The sequence below is a fragment of the Cervus elaphus genome, chromosome X (genome assembly GCF_910594005.1).
Source record: "Cervus elaphus chromosome X, mCerEla1.1, whole genome shotgun sequence".
NCBI classification, from domain to species: domain Eukaryota; kingdom Metazoa; phylum Chordata; class Mammalia; order Artiodactyla; family Cervidae; genus Cervus; species Cervus elaphus.
Genome location: NC_057848.1, coordinates 112,680,282 through 112,697,905, shown reverse-complemented (window position 1 = coordinate 112,697,905; position 17,624 = coordinate 112,680,282). Strand labels below are relative to the sequence as shown.

General features: G+C 45.2%; 1 non-coding gene across 1 annotated transcript; it reads right to left on the bottom strand.

Annotated features, from left to right (window-relative positions):
- Positions 1–13,700: 13,700 nt before the first annotated feature.
- On the bottom strand, positions 13,701–13,807 carry LOC122690957. The gene has a single exon (XR_006340210.1). It is a non-coding gene; the product is annotated as a U6 spliceosomal RNA (small nuclear RNA).
- Positions 13,808–17,624: the final 3,817 nt, after the last annotated feature.

The window sequence follows — 17,624 nt, the reverse complement described above, 5'->3', positions numbered from 1 at the left end:
CCCATCCCATCCCTCTGGGTCATCCCAGTGCACCAGCCCCGAGCACTTGTCTCATGCATCCATCTCGGGGCATTTTTACCTTTCCCTCCTACTCTCCACCTGTTTCTTCTGCTTTTTTGTTTCTGTCTTCTTTCCCTCATTCTCAGTCTCTGTCCATCCTCTCCTTCTCCTGCTCTCCTTCTCTCATACTTACCTCTCTCTTTGTCTCTCTATCTGTCTCTCTTCTCTTTCACTTTTACTCTGGGTCCCACTATATTCTTCTCTCTCTCTCATATTTTTCCATTCCTCTGTCTTTGCCTCTCCACCCCAGCCCTTCCTTTCAGAGCCTCACCTGACTGAAGCCTTGCTCTATTTGCCAGTCTGCCTAACTCAGCTGTCTTCAAAGAAACCACCAATGTCTTCCATGTTTCTCCAGTCTCAAGCTGCGGCATCTGTGGCAGCTGATACTGGGGAGCTAGACTTGAGCAAGATCATCTTGGTCCTTAAGAAGCTAGAGGAAACCTTGGGCCCTGCAACTTCTCTCCAAAAAGGAGGAAGTGACATCTCAGTTTCCTTCAGGCCCCAGCTGGAGCCTCTGTATGGCTCAGAACCTGACAGATTCAGGAATGAATCATTGATACTTAAGAAGCCCTGTCTTTGTGGCCAGCTCCACCATGGTCACCCTTTATACATGTCTGGACACCACTCCTCCCTTTTGAAACTTACTTCAGTTCTGGCCTCACCCTTATTCCAGAAGAGCGTGATGCCTATTCTTGAAGGAACAGAGAGAAGCTCAGTATTGCTGGAGTTTACAGTCAAACATGACTACTTGAGTGGGGAATGGGAGGAGAAGTAAAAGGATAAGACTGGAGAGGTAACCTGGGGTCAGGCCAGGTAAGGAGTTTGAACTGTATCTTCAGGTTGCTGAAAGACATTGAAAGTTGTTAGTCAAGAAAAGGGAGAAGATCTGTCTATAATTTACAAGATCACTCTGGTCACTGGGTTGATTCTGGATTATAGAGGAGCAAGAGTGGAAGCAGGGAGGCCATTGAAAAGGCTGTTGTATAGTTCAAGTAAGAGGCAAGGGAGGCTTGAACCAGGGTAATGGCAGTGGAGATGGAGCAAAGTGGACTTTTTCTGGTATATCTAGAATGTAGCAGCAATAGGGCTTGGTGGTTGATTACGTGGAAGCATGATAGAGAGGGAAGTGTGAAAGCTTCTGGCTTGCACAATTGGGTAGATGGTGATGCCTGTCACTGGTACAGAAATCATAAGAGAAGGAAGTCTGGAGACTAACTGAGTTCTGGATTCAGTTCAATTCAGTCACTCAGTCATGTCCAACTCTTTGCAACCCCATGGACTGCAGCATGCCAGGCTTCCCTGTCCATCACCAACTCCTGGAGCTTGCTCAAACTCATGTCCATCAAGTCAGTGATGCCATCCAACAGTCTCATCCTCTGTCATCCCCTTCTCCTCCTGCCTTCAATCTTTCCCAGCATCAGGGTTTTTTTCTAATGAGTCAGTTCTTCACATCAGATGGCCAAAGTATTGGAGCTTCAGCTTCAGCATCAGTCTTTCCAATGAACATTCAGGACTGATTTCCTTTAGGATAGACTGGTTGGATCTCCTTGCAGTCCAAGGGACTCTCAAGAGTCTTCTCCAACACTACAGTTCAAAAGCATCAATTCTTCAGTGCTCAGCTTTCTTTATAGTCCAACTCTCACATCCATACATGACTACTGGAAAAACCATAGCTTGGACTAGATGAATCTTGTCAGCAAAGTAATATCTCTGCTTCTTACTATGCTGTCTACGTTGGTCATAGCTTTTCTTCCAAGGAGTAAGTGTCTTTTAATTTCACAGCTGTAGTCACCCTCTGCAGTGATTTTGGAGCCCAAGAAAATAAAGTCTGTCACTGTTTCCACTGTTTCCCCATCTATTTGCCATGAAGTGATGGGACCGGATGCCATGATCTTAGTTTTTTGAATGCTGAATTTTAAGCCAGAGTTTTCACTCTCCTCTTTCACCTTCATCAAGAGTTCTGGATTGGCCATGTGGAATCTGAAGTGCTCGTGGACCATCCAGCTTAAGACAGCAGTCAGGCAGTGGCAGATCCTGGAGCTCAGATGGTAAGTTTGAAAGGGATAGAGATGTGGAGAATACAAGCCAAGAGACAGGCAGTGAAACCACAGGAATGGGTAAGCTGGCCCCAAGCAAGGACAGAGCATGAGAAGGGGAGAGGGCTAAGGTTAGGGTCTGGGGAGACTTCTGGAATGAGTAGAGCAAGAGAAAATCTGTCAAGGAGACTGAGGATGGTTGGACCAGAGAGGCAAGAGGACATTTAGAAAATACAAAGACAGAGAAACCGAGAGGAAAGAGTATCACCAAAAGGAGAAGGTAAACAATTGTGTCAAATGTTATGAAGTCAAATATGAGAAAAAGAAAGTGTCAAGCAGACTTGTAATTAGAAGGTCCTCGGTGACTTTTGTTAGAGCATTTTTCAGCAGTGATGGCCATGGTGACTATATTTGAAAAGGTGGGGACAGCTGAGTGTGTCTGCCCTAAATTTTGCCACATTCCACTTCTCTGTTTAGGAGTGAAGAGGATCCAACAAGTTTCCATTGCTTTCTACTATAACCAGGTCTCCTGCTCCTTCCCCCACTCCTCTACACACACACACACACACACACACACACACACACACACACACACACGCTTCCTTGCTTCTTTTTGCTTCAGCAGACTGAATTCTAGGGTTGCCCCCCCTTCCTACTTCAGACTTAGAAATAGAGTGCTGTGAAACCTTATCTGGTCTGGTAAAAATGTGTGTCTGGAGCAGCTGAACTCCATGTTTCAGCCAAGGGGGTGAGCTGGCTGCTGATGGCTCGCCTGCAGCCCAAGGCTGGGGCAGCTGTGGGAGATGTAGAAGAGGACACAAACCAGAGAAAAGGATGGGTGTGAGGAGACAGCAAGGGGAGGGGAATGAGGAAAGAGGATGAGGAAGTGGGAATGCAGTAACTGGAAGCAGTTTCTGGAGTCACAGATTTGTGTTTAAATCTTGGCTTCACTAGTTGCTACCTCTGTGGGAAGTAACTTTATGCTTTGAGCCTCAATTTGCTCATTGCAAAATGGGTTTAATAATAATACTACCTATCTCATCGATACTCTTCGTTAGACAGAATATCTTCTTACTATTACTATCATTCTTATTCTTATTTCAGGATGATGCTAGTGTTGGGAGAAGGCCAAGCAGCTCTCTGGGGACCTTGCCAGGACTAGGGAAGCAACAGCCCTGTGGTGTCTTCTTGGGCTTCCAGGGAGGGCTCAGAGGAGTTGGACACTGCTATGAAGCAGCAGCAAGGATATACTGAATAAGGATAAAAGAATGGTTATTTGGCCCCAAGCTCAGCAGCTCCTGCAGTCAATCCCTTTAGCTTTGGCCCAGAGACAGCCTCCTGAAGGGGGGCAGCCCAGCTTCCTTCAACTGCACACCAAAGCTCACCCATTTTCAGGCCTAACTCTGGTGAGCCATGACCATAGCTTTACATAGAAACTTCCAGCCAGCTCTTTGCCACACACCACCTGAGTTTCAGGGTAGGGGAAGCTTCTGATTCCACAGGAGGGCAAGGAGCCCAGAAGAGCTCACCAGGCCTCACCCTCAACCCCTTGGCCCCATGGGATGTGGAGGCCAGTCCCTCTTTCAGGCCTTGTGCAGGTCATCCCTAGCTTTCCCTTCCCTGGACCCGCAGAGTCCTGAGGAAACCCCAACCCATGTCTTCCCACTGTGCTGACGCCTATACTCCTGCCCCTAACCCCACCCTTCTGCCTTGTCTGGAGGTTTCAGCAAAAAGTGCTGAGGTGGTCTTGATTGATGGAAAAGACTTATCATGGCCCTGGGGTGGCAGGAAGTGGAGAAATCAGACACATTCTTCAGGTTGGGGGTGCCACCTCCTCTTGATTGGCAGGGCAGGAAATTAGGGCCTGAACCAGCACAGAAGCCAAGCCAAGAGGGTACGGGGGCTTTCCCAGGGGTTGTGGGCTGGGAGACAGCAGTGGTAGATTGTCTAGACGTAATCAAGCTTGTTACAACCTCATAGGAAGAAGAGGGGGGCCCCAGAACTGAGGACTTTGGGCTTCATCCTCACCAGTGGAGGAGGGAAAGGAGCCATGTGGGGATGATCATGGGGATGAGACGTATGAAGATGGATGTGTCTGAGGAGATGGGAGACGCTAAAGGGACAGCTTCAGGAAAGCAGCCATTCTCCATTGACTCAGACTCAGACCTTGGGGAGGACCAGTCTGAGAATCAGATGTTGGGGAGGAGCTCCCAGACCCCCACTTCATGGGTTCCAAGTGCAGCTCTTGCTTGGAAAGGCCAGGACAGCAGCATGTGGCAAGATGGGTTTTAGATGGGTTCTGATCCCTGCTTATAACATCAGATTGCTAAGCCAGGGAGCTGGCAAGGCGTCTGGGTGGGAGCCCCTCGGGATTCAGTGTTGGAAGACTGGGTCCTTATGGAAGATCCTTTAAGGAAGTCTGCAGGACAGAGCAGGAAATGTGGAGTACAAAATGCAGTGCGGGAGGACTGGGGAAGGGCTGAAGCCCAGGTCCCATAAGGAGCTGATGAAGGAGCTGGAGCTTCCTAGCATTGAACAGAGAAGACAGAGGAATGGGATCTCTGTTGTCAACGCTCTGAAGGGCGGTCATGGCCAGAAGGGGCAAATAGTGCCAGTGTGGCCTCCAGGAGCAGAGACTCTGGGAGAAAGCCACAGGGAGCCAGAGCTCTTCACCTCAAGGCAAGAGAAAATATTCTCAAGATCTGTCCATGCTCAAAACTAGGGAGGAAGGAGGTAGTATCACATATCACTGGAGGTATGTGAGGAAGGACTAAATGACCACTTTGTGGAGATTCAAAGAGTAGATGGGGGTGGTCCTTTGGCATCCTCTGTCAACCCTGTCATGCCAATCTCTGGCTCTATGAACAGACCAATCATAAGCACTGAAATTGAAACTGTGATCAAAAATCTTCCAACCAGCAAAAGCCCAGGCTTCACAGGGCTTCACAGGCGAATTCTACTAAACATTTAGAGAAGAACTAACACCTATCTTTCTCAAACTCTTCCCAAAAATTGCAGAGGGAGGAACAGTTCCAAACTCATTCTATGAGGCCACTATCACCCTGATACCAAAACCAGACAAGTATACCACGAAAAAGAAAATTATAGGCCAATATCACTGATGAATGTAGATGTAAAATCCTGAACAAAATAGTAGCAAACAAATTCCAACAACACATTAAAAAGATCATACACAATGATCAAGTGGGATTTATCACAGGGATGCAAGGATTCTTCAGTATGTGCAAATCAATCAATGTGATATACCATATTAACAAACTGAAAGATAAAAAGCATATGACCCATAGGGGAAGCCTGGGGATATAGAGAAAATTCAAATTTTACCGGTAATATTTAAAATATCCATAAAATATGAGATCTCAAGCAAATATTAATATTTTAAATATAGATGGTGGGTATTGATGATAGTTTTAAAAGGTAATATTAATAGAACACTTTCTAAGTGGTTGGCAATATTTGAAGGCAGTGTTTCTCAAACCTGGCTGTATATAAAGACTAGCAAGAACTTTATATGTAAAAATTCTAATTAGACTGAATTTAGGCTGAAGCTAGTGCATCAGCATATATTTAAAAATCCACAGGTAAATATATTGATTTATTAGAAATGAGAACCACTGGTATGACTGTGTATGTTTGATTTTAATTTTAAACCAGCTAACATTGTCTGTCTAGCACTTGTAAAATGTTTATAAATAAAGGGAATTTCTAGTATAAAAAAAAGCATCTCAATAGATGCAGAGAAAGCTTTTGACAAAATTCGACATTTATTTATGATAAAAAAAAGCTCTGCAGAATATGGGCATAGAAGGAAACTACCTCAACTTAATAAAGGCCATTATAAGATAAACCCACAGCAGATATTATTCTCAATAGTGAAAATCTGAAAACATTTCCTCTAAGATCAGGAACAAGACAAGGATGTCCACTCTTGCTACTATTATTACTGAATTACGTTTGTGAGACGGAGGAGTACTCCATCTAGTACTCAAGGAACTAGTTCTCACTCCTCAAGTTCTCCGAGGGGCTGTGACTTGAGTTTGTACCTTCCAGAAACTTAGCTTGCTGCAGTAGCACCATTTGGCCATTTATTATATAACCTTACTGGTCTCTCATTATCTGCCCCACCAGCCTCCACCCTCTCATGTCATCAGCATTTCCCCACATGGAGTATAGTGGACACATTTAATGATCCTTTTTTTTCATACCACATGGCTCCTAACAGCTTCATAGTTAGGAGCTTCATAGTTAAGGCTCATCTCATAAGTCCATGATTGGTTCCAATTTTATGGTCAATTGTAGGGATTCTCAAGGATAATTTTGACTATCTGCAATTGTGCCTTACATGCTGACTTGAGACGCTATGCCCATGTAGAGCACTGCTTCACAGATGGCTCAATAATGCTGAGAGCACAAAGCAGTATGCTGGGGCAGGAATAGTTGGAGGCCTGGACAGAAATGGTCTCTCCCTAGACATGTGGGGTTTCCATCCCTCTTTTAACACAGGCAAGATCACCCTCCTAGATTGTCCCTACCCCTTAGCTAGAGATCGTGTAGGCTCTGCCTTCTAAAAAATCCAGAATCCAATCATATTTTTACTTCCTCACAACTTCCACCTTGGTCCAAGCCACCATCACCTCTCACAAGACAATCCCCAGAGGCTCCTTACTTCCTCTTATGTATTCACTCCCGCCCTCCATGTATCTGTTCACCTCAAAGGTGCCCTTGTGTTTTCATTAAGACATAAGTCACTCATCTGCTCAAAACCCTCCAATGGCTCCATTCTCCTCAAAGCGAAAACCAAATGACTTATAAGGATGCCCAATATCTGTCCCCCAGGCCACCTCCCTGATTCCTCTCCCACTGCTCTCCTTATTATTCATCCCACTCTACCATCCATTTCCCAAACCCATGAGGCACACAATCAACTCTATGGCTTTGCTCTTCCCTCTACTGGATGCTGATGCTGAAGCTGAAGCTCCAGTACTTTGGCCACCTGATGTGAAGAGCTGACTCGTTAGAAAAGACCCTGATGCTGGGGAAGATTGAAGGCAGAGGGAGAAGGGGACAACAGAGGACGAGATGGTTGGATGACATCACCGACTCAGTGGACATGAGTTTGAGCAAGCTCTGGGAGATGGTGATGGACAGGAAAGCCTGGCGTGCTGCAGTCCATGGGGTCCCAGAGGCTCCTCGGAGAGTCAGACTTAACAGCAACTGAACAACAACTACTGGAGACACTCTCAAGCTCTGCTCCAACATCACCTTAATGGAAAGGCCTTCTCCCTAATCACATGATATAAAATAGTGACTCTGCTACCCTATCCTATGGAGCACCCCTTGCCCCTCTTATCTGCCTTTCCTTTCTCCATATCACCATTTGTATATTTATTCATTCACCTTTATCTGACCACCAGACTATAAGGCAGGGTCTCCTGACCTCTGCTATATCCCGAGCACCTAGAACAGTACCTGGCATTAGTAGGTGCTCAATAAATATCAAAGGACTTAGAACACACAACTGTGAGCCCATGAATCAGGGCAGAGAATCAATTGTTTTCATCCCAACACTGGAGATCTCCTCTGTGCTTCCAATTCTCTACTGACTTGCTGGGCACTGGGCTCAATCTGATTCTTCCTGTGGAAACTAACATCCTAATTTTAGCTGACACCTTAGCTTCAGTCTCCTGTGCTCCCAATGTCTGTTTTCTGCCTGCCTGCTCCTCTGGCCTGGTATCCACACCTGTGGGATGCACGACTGTGGCCAGGCACCTCCTGGCCCATTGAGCTCTGAGGACTGGAACGTGGCATGCTGCCACTAGTGGTGCCATATCAGTGAAGGACAACTAATGACTTACCCAGAAAGCCCCCCCAAGGAGTTGAGAAAAGAGTGTTGGGGGAGGATTTGGAGTTTATGCTGTCTGTGCCTTCCCATGTAGAGGTGAGTCAGAATACTGAGCTCTAGAAGGAAGTGCCTCCTACCTCCATGGGCCTGTCTGCTGCTCTGCTGAGTTGGAGATGACACTGGAAAAGGGATAGGAGAAGATCTGGCTCCAGAAGTACAGAGAAAGCTTGGGAGGGGTAGCAGATATGGGGCTTGTCAATGAGGATGAAAATAGCCAAATGGCCAAGAGTTTCAGGTTCAGGAACTCTGTTCCTGGGACAGTGACTGGGCCCGAGGCACCCAGAGGGTAACCTGGCAACAAAATCAGGGTGGGATGGCTGCAGCTCACACTGTAGGCAGAAAGAGGAGCTGAATGGATGTGTATTAAGAAGCAGAGAGAACTTCGATTGAAAGATTGCCAACCACTCTATTAGACACTTCACCTGCCTTTTTTTTAATCACAACAGAATTATGAAATATACATAATTATTCCCATTTTACATGTTAGCAAATTAAAACTCAGACTTGAAATGACTTGCCTGGGATCACAGGTGCAAAATGACAAACCCAGAAAATGACTTCTGCTTCCTGATCCATGGAACTTTCTACCAAATATGTATTAAGCATGAGCTATGCAAAGTGGAGTATGTGCTTTGTACTCATTGTCTCATTTGAGCACTATGACAGCCCTACAAGGTAGGTGGGTGTTGTGCCTATTTTAAAACTTAGGAAACTGAAGCTTAGAACTGGTTAAGAGACTTGACCAGGTAGTGAGAGGCGAGGCTTAGTTTAAGCCAATATCTATCACATTCCAAGGTCCACACCTTTTTACTATAGTCCCCCAAAAATATTTGATAAAGAAAGAAAGGAAAAGGAAAGGAGGGAGGAAGGAAGCAGAGAGGGAGTAGAGAAAGGAGGGATGGAGGAAAGGAGGGAAGGAAGAAAGAAAGAAAGGACAAAGACAGCCAACTCCTGGGAAACACCTACCCTGGGGACAAGTTGGTCTCAAATGGTGGTCAGTGCCATACAGATTGGAAGGAATGGAGGAAATCAGACGTGTCTGGTGGGGAGAGGATGAGGCTGGACTCCATCTCCCTCAGGCCCTGCAGGGCTGTCCAGAGTGGTGAGAACCACATAAAGCACTGGGTAAAGCAGGGCTGGCTTCACGGACACATATCTGGGCACTCACACAGAGTCCTGGCCTCAGAAAAGTCATGTACTGGGCTTAATACTCTGGCCTCACTGTCTTGAAATACTTTATAGTTTTTGAACAAGAGCCCCGAATTTTAATTTGGCACTCGGCCAGTTATCCCGGGAATCCTAAGTCTTAGAGTGATAGCCTTGCCTCCTGATGTCTATGCTTTCCACGCACAGTCAATCCTGTATGCGGTCCCTGAGTAGTGACCCAAAAGGACAGTTCTGATGCTGGAGTTGACTCGTTGGAAAAGACCCTGATGCTGGGAGGGATTGGGGGCAGGAGGAGAAGGGGACGACAGAGGGTGAGATGGCTGGATGGCATCACCAACTCGATGGGCATAAGTTTGAGTAAACTCCAGGAGTTGGTGATGGACAGGGAGGCCTGGCGTGCTGCGATTCATGGGGTCGCAAAGAGTCAGACACAACTGAGCGACTGAACTGAATTGAACTGATGCTGTCCTTCTTTCTCTCAAGAAAATTCCATGCTTCTCTACTGCTCACTGTTTCACTCCAAATGGCCCAGCTTCCAGAGCCTTCAAAGCCCCACTTGGTTTGTTTTCTCAGGACACCTTCATGCAGATTCCTTCCTTGCATCCCTCAGCCATTCTGGGCCCTGTGTGGGTCTTCCCTGGGGCCTTGCTGTGCTGAAGCCTTCAATGCCAACAGGCTGAGGAAGGTGCCCAGGCATCTGGGAGGGGGAATTCTTCCTTTCTGCCAGCATGCACGCTCCCCAAGGGCAGGAGTTTTGGTCTTTTCCTTTCACTCCTGAAGAACTATGGACAGATGTTCTTGACATTGAACAGGAGGTAATGATCAAGACCATCCCCAAGAAAAACAAATGCAAAAAGGCACAATGGTTGTCTGAGGAGGCCTTACAAATAGCTGAGAAACGAGAACCTAAAGGCAAAAGATAAAAGGAAAGATATACCCATCTGAATGCAGAGTTCCAAAGAATAGCAAGAAGAGATAAGAAAGCCTTCCTCAGTGATCAGTGCAAAGAAATAGAGGAAAACAACAGAATGGGAAAGACTAGAGATCTCTTCAAGAAAATTAGAGATACCAAGGGAGCATTTCATGCAAAGATGGGCTCAATAAAGGATAGAAATGGTAGGGACCTAACAGAAGCAGAAGATATTAAGAAGAGGTGGAAAGAATACACAGAACTATACAAAAAATAGATCTTAATGACCCAGATAACCATGATGGTGTGATCACTCACCTAGAGCGAGACATCCTGGAGTGTGAAGTCAAGTGGACCTTAGGAAGCATCACTATGAACAAAGCTAGTGGAGGTGATGGAATTCCAGCTAAGCTATTTCAAATCCTAAAAGATGATGCTGTGAAAGTGCTGCACTCAATATGCCAGCAAATTTGGAAAACTCAGTGGTGGCCACGGGACTGGAAAAGGTCAGTTTTCATTCGAATCCCAAAGAAAGGTAATGCCAAAGAATGTTCAAACTACTGTACAATTGCAGTCATCTCATATACTAGCAAAGTAATGCTCCAAATGTTCCAAGTGAGTCTTCAACAGTATGTAAACCGAGAATTCCCAGATGTTCAAGCTGGATTTAGAAAAGGCAGAGGAACCAGAGATCACATTGCCAACATTGGTTGGATCATAGAAAAAGCAAGCGAATTCAAGAAAAACATCTACTTCTGCTTTATTGACTATGCCAAACCCTTTGACTGTGTGGATCACAACAAACTGTGGAAAATTCTTAAAGAGATGGGAATACCAGACCACCTGACCTGCCTCCTGAGAAATCTCTATGCTCGTCAAGAGGCAACAGTTAGAACCAAACATGGAACAATGGATTGGCTCCAAATTGGGAAAGGCTGTATGTGGTCATCCTGCTTATTTAACTTTTATGAAGAGTACATAATGAGACATGCCAGGCTGGATGAAGTACAAGCTGGAATCAAGTTTGCAGGGAGAAATATCAAATAGTCTCAGATATGCAGAAGACACCACCATTATGGCAGAAATTGAAGAGGAACTAAACAGCCTCTTGATGAAAGTGAAAGAGGAGAGTGGAAAAGCTGGCTTAAAACTCAACATTCAGAAAACTAAGATCATGGCATCAGGTCCCATCACTTCATGGCAAATAGATGAGGAAACAATGGAAACTGTGGCAGACTTTATTTTCTTGGGCTCCAAAATCACTGCAGATGTTGACTGCAGCCTTGAAATTAAAAGACACTTGCTCCTTGGAAGAAAAGCTATGACCAACCTAGACAGCATAGTAAGAAGCAGAGGCATTACTTTGCCGACAATACCCTTCTAGTCAAAGTTATAGTTTTCCCAGTAGTCATGTATGGATGTGAAAGTTGGACTACAAAGAAAGCTGAGAACTTAAGAATTGATGCTTTTGAACTGTGGTGTTGGAGAAGACTCTTGAGAGTCCCTTGGACTGCAAGGAGATCCAACCAGTTTATCCGAAAGGAAATCAGTCCTGAATATTCATTGGAAGGACTAATGCTGAAGCTGAAGCTGAAGCTCCAATACTTTGGTCACCTGATGCAAAGAACTGACTCATTGGAAAAGACTCTGATGCTGGGAAAGATTGAAGGCAGAAGGAGAAGGGGATGACAGAGGATGAGATGGTTGGATGGCATCACTGACTCCATGGACATGAGTTTGAGCAAGCTCCAGGAGTTGGTGATGGACAGGGAAGCCTGGCATGCTGCAGTCCATGGGGTTTGAAGGAGCTGGACACAACTGAGTGACTGAACTGAACTGATTCACTGATGAGGGACTTCCATGGGGGCTCAGATGGTAAAAATCTGCCTGCAGTGTAGAAGACCTGGGTTCGATCCCAGGGTCAGGAGCATCCCCTAGAGAGGGAAATGGCCACCCACTCCAGTATTCTTGCCTGGAGAACCCCATGGATAGAGAAGCCTGGAGGGCTACAGTCCATGGGGTTGCAGAGTCAGACATGACTGAGTGACTAACAGTTTCATTTTTCATTCACTTCTGTGTTCACAGTACCTGGGAAAGGCCCCAGTATATAGTTTGTACTTAACAAGTAACGAGTGAATGAATGAATTTGAGGCTCTCTACAATCTGGTTTTAACATGTGGTCCAGTCCTGATTCTTATGCAGTTTATTAAAAAGGAAAAATTCCTTGTGATGTCCTTCTTCTAGTACTCAGAGTTTAAATATGAGCCTTTTTTTTTCTTTTTATTTGTTTTTTATTGAAGGATAATTACTTTACAGAATTTTGCGGTTTTCTGTCAAACCTGTACATGAATCAGCCATAGGTATACAAATATCCCGTCCCTTTTGAACTTCCCTCCCATCTCCCTCCCCATCCCACCCCTCTAGATTATATAGAGCCCCTGTCTGAGTTTCCTGAGCCATACAGCAAATTCTCGGTGGCTATCTATTTTACATATGGTAATGTAAGTTTCCATGTTACTCTTTGCATACATCTCACTCTCTCCTCCCCTCTCCCCATGTCCATAAGTCTATTCTCTATGTCTGTTTCTTCACTGCTGCCCTGTGAGTAAATTCTTCAGTACTATTTTTCTAGATTCTGTATATGTGTGTTAGAGTATGATATTTATATTTCTCTTTCTGACTCACTTCACTCTGTATAATAGGTTCTAGGTTCATCCACCTCATCAGAACTGACTCAAGTGCATTCCTTTTTATGGCTGAGTAATATTCCATTGTGTATATGTACCATAATTTCTTTATCCATTCATCTGTCAATGGACATCTACATTGCTTCCATGTTCTAGCTATTGTAAATAGTGCTGCAATGAACATTGAGATACATATGGCTTTTTCAATTTTGGTTTCCTCAGGGTATATGCCTATGAGTGGAATTGCTGGGTCATATGGTGTTTTTTGTTGTTGTTGTTTGTTTTTTTGTTTTATTTATTTTTTTCCATTTATTTTTATTAGTTGGAGGCTAATTACTTTACAACATTGTAGTGGTTTTTGTCATATGTTGACATGAATCAGCCATGGATTTACATGTATTCCCCATCCCGATCCCCCCTCCCACCTCCCTCTCTACCCTATCCCTCTGGGTCTTCCCAGTGCACCAGGCCCGAGCACTTGTCTCATGCATCCAACCTCGGCTGGTGATCTGTTTCACCCTAGATAATATACACGTTTCGATGCTGTTCTCTCCAAACATCCCACCCTCACCTTCTCCCACAGAGTCCACAAGTCTGTTCTGTACATCTGTGTCTCTTTTTCTGTTTTGCATATAGGGTTATCGTTACCATCTTCCTAAATTCCATATATATGTGTTAGTATACTGTAATGGTCTTTATCTTTCTGGCTTACTTCACTCTGTATAATGGGCTCCAGTTTCACCCATCTCATTAGAACTGATTCAAATGAATTCTTTTTAATGGCTGAGTAATATTCCATGGTGTATATGTACCACAGCTTCCTTATCCATTCATCTGCTGATGGGCATCTAGGTTGCTTCCATGTCCTGGCTATTATAAACAGTGCTGTGATGAACATTGGGGTGCACGTGTCTCTTAAAAATATGGAACGCTTCACGAATTTGCATGTCATCCTTGCGCAGGGGCCATGCTAATCTTCTCTGTGTCGTTCCAATTTTAGTATATGTGCTGCCAAAGCAAGCACCATATGGTGGTTTTATTCCTAGTTTTTTAAGGAATCTCCATACCGTCTTCCATAGCGGCTGTATTGATTTACATTCCCACTAACAGTGCAAGAGCATTCCCTTTTCTCGACACCCTCTGCAGCATTTATTGTTTGCAGACTTTTTGATGATGGCCATTCTGACTGGTGTGAGGTGATATCTCATTGTCGGTTTGATTTGCATTTCTCTAATGAGCGATGTTGAGCAAATATGAGCCATTTTTAAGACTCAGCTCAAAATGCCATCTTCTCAATGAATACTCCCTTACACATCACAGCTGGCAATGCCCTCTCCTTCAACTCTCCATTGTTATTGAGATCTCTCTCTTGGCTTAAACAACAGAAATTTATATTCTCATAGTTCTAGAGACTGCAAGTCCAAATCAAGATGCCAGAGCTCACTTCCTGGTTTGCACAGCTGCCTCCTTGCTGTGCCCTCAATGGTTAGGGGGTGGGAATTAGAGAGACAGAGAAAGGGAGAGCGAGAGAGAGAGTTCTCTGCTGAGAACTTTCTTAAGACATCTGTCACTTTTTGTGATGTAGCAAGAGGAATCAAACAGACTTGGGATCAAATCTTTTTTCTATCATTTACTAATAGTGACCTTGAGAACTCACTTGTCTCTCTGAGCCTCAGTTCCTTCAACTGTAAATTCCCTCAACCTCATAGGGTTGTACAGTGAATTAAACAAAACAGCTTAGTGCTAAGTGCACACAATAAAAATAATGTCATTAACAACAACAATGAAATTAAAAGCTGCTTGCTCCTTGGAAGCAAGCCCATGACAAACTTAGACAGCATATTTAAAAGCAGAGACATCACTTTGCTGACAGTCAAAGCTATGGTTTTTCTAGTAGTCATGTACGGATGTGAGATTTGAACCATAAAGAAGGCTGAGCACAGAAGAATTGATGGTTTTGAATTGTGGTGCTGAAGAAGACCTGGAGAGTCCCTTGGACAACAAGAAGCTCAAACCAATCAATCCTAAAGGAAATCAACCCTGAATAGTCATTGGAAGGAGTGATGCTGAAGCTGAAGCTCCAATACTTTGGCCACCTGATGAGAAGAGCCAACTAATTGAAAAAGATGCTGATGCTGGGAAGATTGAGGGCATGAGGAGAAGGGGTGACAGAGGATGAGATGGTTGGATGGCATCACCGACTCAATGAACATGAGTTTGAGCAAATTCCAGGAGATAATGAAGGACAGGGAAGCCTGCCTTGGGTTCCATGGGGTCACAAAGAGTTGGACACAACTGAGCAACTGAACAACACCACCAATGTTAAGAGCAAAATGTGTCAGAGGGTTTTCTATGTGCCTGCGCAACCACCCTATGAGGCAGACACTACCATTGTTATGCCGTTTTTACAGGAGAAGACAGGGACTCAGGTTTAGGAAGCTGCTCAGGGTCACACAACTAGCAAGTGGTAAGGTCGCAATGGAGAAGCCCAGCAGTCTGCCTTGGGCTGGCCTTGGGCTCCCTTCCTTTCCTGTTCTCCCCCCGCAGGGCTTCCTCGGGACTGAGGCCCCCACCAGGCAGCAGCTATGTCAGCTCCAGAGCCCAGTCCTGCCCAGACCCACCAAGAGGGGCTGCATTTGTTCTGAATTACTGGTAGTTTGTTTTGAAACACAAATCGTTGGTAATCAGAGGGGCCAGGTAGACTGTGATGCTTCTCCTCCTCTAAACTAATGCCTTTGGCCCAGCTCACCCGAGGGATATTCTTTACCTCTTTCTTTTTCTTTGCCCTGAGGAGGGCATGGTAATAATGCGGTCTCAAGGAGATCTAAATAAAAGCAAACATGGCTAATTCAAAACCGACTGCCTTGCCACCCGCACCCTCCCTTTCACTGCCTCTCTGACTTCCTTTCCACAATGCTGGCCTTGGATTGGTGGCGGCCCAGTGATACTCCAGGGAGAATCTTAAGGGATGCCATGAAACCCTCCTCTAATTCTCTAAACAAAATGAATTTGATTTTAGCTGAAAAATTAATTGAAACCGTATCATACTTAACTGAGAGGATCCAGGGGAGAGGTGCCCAGAAAGTCCCCAGAGAACCAGGAATTGTGGGACTGGGGATGCAGGGGGCATGGAGAATTGAGGCAATTTTCTAGATTATGAACCCCCAAGCCACCTCCATCTCAGCTGGGCTGGGGACCAGAGTCATCAAACCACCATCTGCAAGGATTAATTTCTCAACTTCTCTTCCCCACCCCCATGCTTCCCTCCCCATTGAACACCAGGTGCAGACAAGGCCACTCACATAAGTTCTATTAAGGGGGCAAAGCTCTCTTCTTTCTGTTGGCCAGGTGAGAAGGTAAGGGAGACCCAGAATCTAGTTTCATTTAGTTGGTAATTCCCCTTCTCAGAGTTCCCTTCTCTACCTAGTTCCAAGTTAAGGTTGGCTATGACAGGAAATCTCACAAGATCTGGAAGGCAGAAATGTGACAGCAGCCATGGAGCTCTGCAGGTTGATATTGTTGAGGTGCTATTGAAGCTGGCTTACATCCTTCTCACTCTGCTGGCTCAGCTCGCTGGCACGGGGTAGCAACTGGTCCTAGAGCTCTTTCAGCTCCCAAGATTTTCTTGAGCTTCAGTGGGTCCTGGGCCAGGAGGACGTGTAATCAGCTTCTTCTGCAGGTCACTCACACAGTCAAGGCTGGAGGTGGTGAGAAGCTGATGTAGGTTCTGATTTGTCCTCACTCTCTCCCACTTCACAAACCACCAGCAGATGCATAGGCCACAGTTTTCCACAGGCTTCTTCATCCTCTCCCAAAATGGTGGGAACACTAATCCTCATAATAAATACCTTATTTCAGATCACTCCCCTGATCAAACCTGAACAGATATAGTCCTCAATAAATGTTATTTTATTAGTATTATTAGATTGGAGGTTTCAGAGTCTGGGACCAGGTGTTCAACATCTGTGTGTGTACCAAGGGGCCACCAGTGAAGCTATGAGTTGCTCCCATGGTGTTTGCTGAATGGAAGGGAATTGAATCAAGGCTCTGGACAATTGGTCAGCATATGCTGTGACCCATCATCAGCTAAGTCCTAGAGAGGGCAGGATGGATATAAATTGGATGCAGCTAAGGTGCTCCAGTACAAGTGGATAGAAAACAGTAACAAACAAGCAATAGTGACTAATGGCCAATTATAATAAGAATAGGCAGCATTTACTGACCGTATTGCATATGTTAACCCGTTTATTGTTCACACTAGCTTCTGAGGCAGGTAGGAGATGTGAACTTTGGAAATAAGTAAGTAGCCCAAGTTCACACAGAAGACAATGTTGGGATTGCAACGGAAGAGCTCAGGCTCCAGAAGCTGTGTGGGGCTGTGAGTGCTGGCCCAGTCAGGGACTTCTGTAGTAAGGGAGCACTGAATAGTCAGAAGCAAGCATTGCCCCAACACTACCAAATGTGAAAGTTCAAAGGCTGATGAAGGAGAGCCCTGGATGAGAACTGGGGCCAAAGGAGGCTTCCTGGTGGGATCATGAGGCTTGGGCTTGGCCTTGAAAACTAAAGAGGACTAAACCCAATTCCCTTCACCCTCTCTATCCCATCTGTCATCAAAGTGTATAGATGCTCCCATTGGAAATACCTTTGATTATCTCCCCTCTCCCATTCCAACCCTCCTATCACTGCCAGACCGCAGATCTTCCCCATTTCTGGCCTGGACCCTTGGCCCAGTCTCTTTCTCCATGGCCTCCTGACCTCCAGTCTTACCTGTTCAAATTCATACTGGCTTCAAGAGTTATCTTTTACAAACTTAGCTCTGCTTATGGCATGCCTCCACATTT